At 43.1% G+C, this 7286-nt stretch overlaps 1 long non-coding RNA gene and 1 other non-coding gene across 2 annotated transcripts; one reads left to right on the forward strand and one right to left on the reverse strand.

Annotated features, from left to right (window-relative positions):
• Positions 1 to 301: 301 nt before the first annotated feature.
• Positions 302 to 5318, reverse strand: LOC146193415 (uncharacterized). Its single transcript, XR_014706521.1, has 4 exons — positions 5313 to 5318; positions 4066 to 4160; positions 1995 to 2122; positions 302 to 1889 (listed from the first exon to the last, which is right to left on the reverse strand). It is a non-coding gene; the product is annotated as an uncharacterized LOC146193415 (long non-coding RNA).
• Positions 5319 to 5368: 50 nt separating this feature from the next.
• On the forward strand, positions 5369 to 5439 carry TRNAG-GCC (transfer RNA glycine (anticodon GCC)). Its single transcript has one exon. It is a non-coding gene; the product is annotated as a tRNA-Gly (tRNA).
• The last annotated feature ends 1847 nt before the right edge of the window (positions 5440 to 7286 follow it).

Here is a 7286-nt window from a genome sequence, read left to right on the forward strand (position 1 = left end):
GCTGTTCCTGTTAGCATGACTAGAATGCACTGAAAAAAAATGCAATGGTTGCATGCCTGTCATAATTACGTTCTACTATCATAACTAAAAAGCACTAAGGAAAAGGTAGCAGGTAAGGGTCTTACGTCACTCTACAAGAAAAACAAGAAGGCACCATAAGGAAAAAAAAGGAAGGAGCAAAAGGTTTGCGTCCCTGTTATTGTACATACCAACCACCATATTCTATCTCAAAAGCTGTTTGCAGCACTACAAAAGATAAGGGCAGCATGAACGAGCCATGATGGCACAAACTGCCCTTACCTTTTGGAGTGCAGCAAACAGCTTTCGAGGAGTACAGAAGGCACAGCAAAAAAAAAATAATAAAATAAAATTCAGTGTTGCACACGGTGCTGCTCTTCACATTCTGCTGGTATAAAAAGAAGGAAGTTAACTGCTGAGATAGTTGGTTTTCAGAAACAAAAAAGTTATTTAGCATAACACAGACACACACAAGAAAGAAGACACCACGTGTACTTACTACAACTGTTTATTTAGGGGCAAGCAGTCGATGCATAGCTTTCACTGCTGATGTGCACATGTACAAGGCAACAGGAAAACAGCCCCAATCTTATCAAAGCAGGTATGAGAAATATCTGTTCAGCCTCAAAGAAAAACTGAAGTGTCGCTGACACAGCTCGAACCTGTTTAATGTATAGATGGTATCCTCTGCTCCCTGAAAGCTTGCTCAGCTGAGCCATCACATAAGCTACGAAAGCAAACAGGTCAGCTGTCAGAAGAGACATGGCCAGCATTTCGTAAAGTGCACCACCGTCTATAAAATTCTACTGCCATGTAGAAAAATCTTATTTTGCACAGGCAGGATTCTGCGTGAATGGCCAACTTAGGGAGCATACAAAAGACATTAACAATGAAGGTGAGCGACTTGTCTTGCACCGTAGGGTTTGCACCAATTGTGAAAACTGTGGGTAACGGCTCATGAAACACTAGAAGCCCTTCATATAAAAAAGCAGGTTACAGCTGTGTCAGCAGCAGATTGGTTTTTCTTATCAGACTGAAGAAAAATTTCTCACGCATAGTTTGACAAAATTGGTGCTGTTTCCATGTTGCCTTGTACCCGTGTGCATCACCTGAGTAGGCTATGTATATCGGCTGCTTTCCGCTGGACAGTTGTAAGTGGTGGTGGTGTTCTCTGTCTTGTGTGCGACTGTGTTATGCTAAATAGCCTGTTATTATGCATGAAGAAAAGGCATTGAAAAAAAACCAAACAAGGTCTAAATACCACTGCCAACATTCTGGCATGAAAGCATTGTAAAATGAGGGAGCTGGCATGGGTTGTGCATCTGTTATTCTGCACAACCCCTAAAGGGCAGAGAAAATTGAAAAAAAATAAAGAAAAGAACACTTCTGGGGCTTTCAGATCCACTGCAGTCAGTTACAAATTAAGAATGAAGGGGCGAATATCCCTCAAAGGAGGCTTTTCTGCCAATCAGATCGTTCTTAACACTGGTACCACTCCAGCCCTTGTCCACAGCTAACTAGGCTGGGCAGCTTTTTCTTTATCGGTACTGAACACCAGCTGCACTGCCTCTTTTTTGTCACCTACTGCCATGAAAGGGGGAATTCCTTTGTGGCTCAATTGATTGAGAGGCTCCTCTCTGTCAATTGTTGGAGGCACACCTTTGCAAAATTACAAAGCTTCAAACTTGAGTTGTAACTTAGCACAGAAGGTGCCTTGATCCCAGCTGCTTGCTATTGTGGCACTGTTCATGGTGGCTGTGCAGCGCCTTTAGATGTGGACTTGGTCTTTGTCACAAGGCAAACACCAACCACTCCTTTGTGACGTCGGCAAAACTAAGTTTCATTGGTGTCGAAGGCTTTCCATGTCACACCTGCCAGGATTAAAATCAAAAGCACGATTTAGATATATGAGCTCCCAAACAGAAGGAAAAAGTCCCACTGTTGGCAACTCTACGTTTTTGGCAGTCAAACCATACCTGTGTATTCAGTCAGTAGCCCGCGACTGCCCAGTGAGATGTCAGTCCCATGGCCCTCATCACTAAGTTGTGTTTGCAGCACAGACATGAAAGGATAGTTGCTAGGCAGCCGTGGAGGTGGTGGCAACCTGCAAGGTGTTCCAATGCTTTAACGATTTCTTGTGAAGTTTAATAAAGCAAATCACTGACTACAAAACACTGGCACAAATTCCACTATGGGATAAGAATTTAACCTCAAAATATGTCACATAAGGTTGAGAGTGCTGAGTACACAATAGAAATATGTTTAACCAAGACACGCACTAGCAGCACAAAATAATGCTGAATATAATATATGTATATTAATAACTCCTTGATGACCTCGAGAGCTAAAACATTTCCTTGTCTTCACCAACAGACACACCTGAAGAGAAACACCATTTTCCTGATTTATACATTCCTTTTTTTTTTATCGAGAGTCACTTTCTATGCTGGGTAAGGTTTCTGCCTCTGAGTTTGCCAAGTGTTTCATTCGACATATGTAGAGAAGAAATAAATCTATGTATCATGTATCTATGTATGGATGCATTACCTATGTATGTATCTATGCATGTATATATGTAAGTACCTATGTATATATGCATCACCAGTTTTTCCTAGCACAAATGAAAGCAATATTTTAAACAGTGAGCATACACCCAGAGCAAAAAAAAAAAAAAGAATGCATAGCTCACTTGCTTGAGCTGTTTGGTAAGTGTTTTGCTTACATGAAAATTCGCGCAGACACAAAAAAACAAGAGCACCAAACACAGACACAACAGCACAATGTGAAAAAATGCATTAAATTAAATGAAGGCATTTCACCTTTGATGCCAAACACCTTCACTTCGGGAGGAGTCCATATGCTATCAAGAGGTTTGTGTGGAGTCACAGCTTTGTTGTTGAGGACAGCCAAAAGGCATACACTGAACCCATATTATAACATGGCTACATTCTATACGCCTTAAAAGTAAGTTAAGATTCAGTACTCTCTTTTCTTTTCCCAGTTCTGGACAGGAAGAGTCTACTGGCACTGAAGCAAGAAAACAAATGAAATTGATATGTTTTCGTGTATTAATAATAAGCTTTTCGTTATACGAGGTCCCTCCGAAAGATTTGCTTTCGACTTCCTTCTGTACCAATTGAACTGAAGCTTAATTTCTTAAAACATTTCCGCCAATAAAAAAAAAAACAAAAAAAAACCTGAGGACCAAAGCAAATAGAGCACCAGCACATCACACAGCATGCAGTTCAGGAACTTAAAAAGAACTAAATTGTGCTTTCTGACTATATGAAAATGTAAAATCACTTAATCACTGAATATATACGGACTATAGTATTGTTGTGGCAATGTAATGCCTGACTGTAAACATTTTATGAACTATTAAAATTAAATCACTGCAGAATGTTTGTACGCCGTTCCTATCTCGCCATGTGTTTCAACTTGTGCCTGTGAACAGGCCGAGAGTATTTTGCTAGCAGTTGGGAGAGTCGCTGTGGCCAGAATGCACCTTACTCTCCCCTCTAAGGCGGCTTACTGAGATCATTCTTTTTCTTTTTCGCAACCGCGGCATAACTTAGCGCGTATAGAGCTCTGCAGGCTGCCATAAGCAATGCACGGCTTCCACTCGACGGTGCGTATTTTCTGTATCTTGCTGCAGAGTGAAGGCCACACTAAGCATGCAGACTTTCGTGCTCAGTTGTGTTTCCTGGGAAAGTGTTAGAACCAGCGGCAATCAACGAAAGACGTCGGATCGCCAAGCTCATTTTGAAGAATTACATCGCGAGGTTCCGCCGCCAATGGCAGTTCAAGAAACGCGGCGAGTGGAATTACAAGCGCAAAACCTTCCTGCATGCACACAACTATAGATGCGCCATAAAACACCGCCTTTCGTAATGACTAAACGGTCCGCGCGCGCTATCTTGCTTGCCCATACAGCCTGCGCCGGCGGATGCACACAACGGTCCTTGCAGCATATTTATCGGAAAAAGAAAACACTCACTTTACTGCTCCATTAAGTGACACATTTAGAAGAACCAATTTCTTACTCACCCAGCGAAGCTTGCCTTGCAGCCAGAAGTAGCAGCCGCTGTGCGGGATACATTTTGAACGCAGTCACAAACCAACGGCCTAACGTGCAGACACGACTAGACACGACGAAATGGCCGGGGCCCGGCGGCCGAGCAGCGCATTGATACAATAACTTTAAAAACAATAAAAATCTGAAATATATTTCATAAAACAAGCTATACAAGAAATGTAACTGTTGCTTATGTCGTATTTGTTTCAAAACGGTAAACACATCCTGCGTCTTGCGTAATTATTTTGGTGAACTATTTTCTATCTCGCTGTAAAGAGGAGGGGTGCAAAAAGGCCACGACGCGCGAAGTTTGGGAATGGCGGGTCGTGCATAGCTGGCGTTCCGTATTAACATCGGCGCAGCAAATCGTTCCTCTGTGCGAACTACTGGCTTTTATCCCACACGGATACATAGCTAGCTTAATGTGTCGTAGTGAACACTCAGAGTTTGGAGTCTTCCGGCGGGCTGGACTGCGCCCAGCGAGGTCGAACACAGATGTGGCTATGGGCTGCACCAATTAAATGATGCAAAAATGAAGGTGTCAGCGACTTTTGTACATTATGTTCAGATACTCATCGCCTAAACAGCATTTCTTGGTGCCATATTGGTCCTGCATGCTGGAAACAGCCCAGATTGCATGCTTAATTCAAAAGCGCAGGCACTTTGGTACAGTGGTTTGCAAGCTGAAAAATTGCTAGAACAAACCTTCGACAATATATACTTAGAGTATGCAGAACAGTGTTGTCCAGTAAAATTGTGTGCATATTGCACTACAGGCGCATATGTGACCATGAAACGTCTTGTGAGGAAGTATGGTAGACTTCTGAAGCAGAACTCTAGAAGACATCTTGCGTAAGCCGGCTAATAATTGTCTTGCATAGCTGAAGACATAAAAATCCTTCACAAGACAGATTCCAGACATCTTGCCGATGATGTCTTCTAGACTAGCACCAAGCGACATCTTGTAGATGTCTTTGATAGCTCAAGATATATGTGACCAATATAGACATATCAAGACAGCTACAAGATATTCTGTGCTCAGTGGGTAATTTTCCAGTGGTTAGCTCTAGCGCAATTACCGACGTCTAAATCAGTTTTAAAAACATTCGTAAGGAGAAATAAATAGCCCAGCATCCTTTCGAGCAAGAATATATCCCTTTGTGACCGCCTCTATCATCAAGAAAACGCGTTTGAGACGCTGGCCAACGCAATGACCTACATTCATACTTGCGTAACACGTTACGCTATCAGTAGCGGTAGGTGCTCGAAACATCTGCGTCGGTGGTTCAGTGGTAGAATACTCGCCTGCCACGCGGGTGGCCCGGGTTCGATTCCCGGCCGACGCACTGTTTTATTTATTCGCTGTACGATTTGTCCTCACGTGCAAGATAGAGGACGTTATCCAAGCCTTGTCAGACCGAATGGCTGAACCTTTTTTTTACAAATTGACTGCATTGAAAAAGTTTTATTGTTATCTGAAAGCGGGCGTCTTATACCTCCTTGTTTTATTTGCTGATTCTGCTACATCTTTGTCAAAGCAAAAAAAAAAAAATGAAAGAAAAAAAAAGCTGACAGCCACTCCGCACTTGGGCTGCGTCTGCTGCTCGCAGAGCCGGGCTGGCCGAAAAGCGCAATGGAAATTTAGAACTGTCTCAAATTTCATTCTATTTACTTCAGTATTGTTAAATGCATACCTATACGGATTTACAATCAACATTCTGCAAAACATTTCATATTCATGGCAGCCTTTCGAGCCAGAATTGGCATCCAGCTCGAAAGCCAATTATCCTGCTGTTTACAACGTATGTCTATCCTTATGGCTACAAAACAATGCGCAAGCAGGGGCCTGAATGCAGATTTGAACTTGGATGGAAGCGCGCCGAAACGGCTTCTTGCATTCTATCATCCCTTTGGCTGCAGCTGTCAAGGAGCTCAAGTTCATTTATTTTTTATTTAAGAACATACTGCCATCCTGAGTGTCAGGCTTTAGGCAGGATCAGGCATACAATGCTTTGCAAAACATACAATTTACACAATGCATACATAGCGTCAATACTCGGAGCCGTAACTACTCATCATAAATACAAGTCAACGTTAGACCAGCAAGCGACGCCACGATGTGAAAACATTACAACAAATGTGTCAATATATTGAGGACAGCGCGTGACAGAATGAAGATACACTTGTGCATTGGACAACATCAGCAGGTAAGGTATTCCACTGGCGAGTCGTTCTAGGAAAGAATGATTCTTTAAAAACGTTGGTTTTAGAGGAGTATTCTTTAACTTTTTTTAGGGTGATAGGAACGTGTTGTGCGTGGGTTAGCGGTTTCAATATAAAGCGCTTTATCAATTCCTAATTCGTCATGATAAAGCAAGTAAAAAAGCTTTATTCTTTCCCGGTAACGTCTTGATGCTAAGCTTTCCAGGTTGGCATCTAGTAAGAGTTGGGTTGGAGATGTGCGCCAGTTACATGCGTTATAAATGAATCTTACTGATTTACGTTGTACGCTTTCAAGTTTAACGATGTTGGTTTGTGTGTAGGCTCAGAAAATCAATACCCGGCTACGCAATGACAGGTGGCCCAGTCGTATCGCGGAAATAGCGCCGGCGACGTAATCCCCCTACCGGCCCGCAGGTCACGACCGCCGATCTCGAGCTATGCTTGTGGGCTTTGTCGGAGCCTCTAATTTGTGGCACCTATTGTGGGCAGTGCGAAGTGCTTCAGCAAAGCGTAGCCCCACAGCAACGGCCTTAATATTCGGCGCTGGCTTCAGTCCTACATTGCAAAAAAGAGATGTTGAATGTATGTGGAGCTTCGCATGCGCAACTTCTCTAGTGGATCACACTATACTGTAGCCATTCCTAACCCCTATTATGCGTCGAACCAAACAATCGATAAATCAACTTCTCCCTCAGGAGGCTCCAACTTGAAGTCAGCGGTGTTTAACTGATGTAATTTTTTGGTGTGGAGGTCTTCAGAGACAGCTCTGGGAATGTCGAATTGGGATTGGAAGGAGCGTCCTCACTTGTGTGGAGGCCACGGTGTTGCCGGCCTTATTTGGCGTTTAAGGCCATCGCGGTGTTTCACTCAGGAACCCAAAGGGCTGATGAACCACTCCCATCGACGGTGTCTAAGCAGACGTCGTATTTAGCTCGAGCAAATAAAGTTGTTTCTCTCTCTTTCTCTCTCC

This window comes from Amblyomma maculatum, chromosome 4 (genome assembly GCF_055883805.1).
Source record: "Amblyomma maculatum isolate TAMU_Amacu chromosome 4, ASM5588380v1, whole genome shotgun sequence".
Taxonomy (NCBI): domain Eukaryota; kingdom Metazoa; phylum Arthropoda; class Arachnida; order Ixodida; family Ixodidae; genus Amblyomma; species Amblyomma maculatum.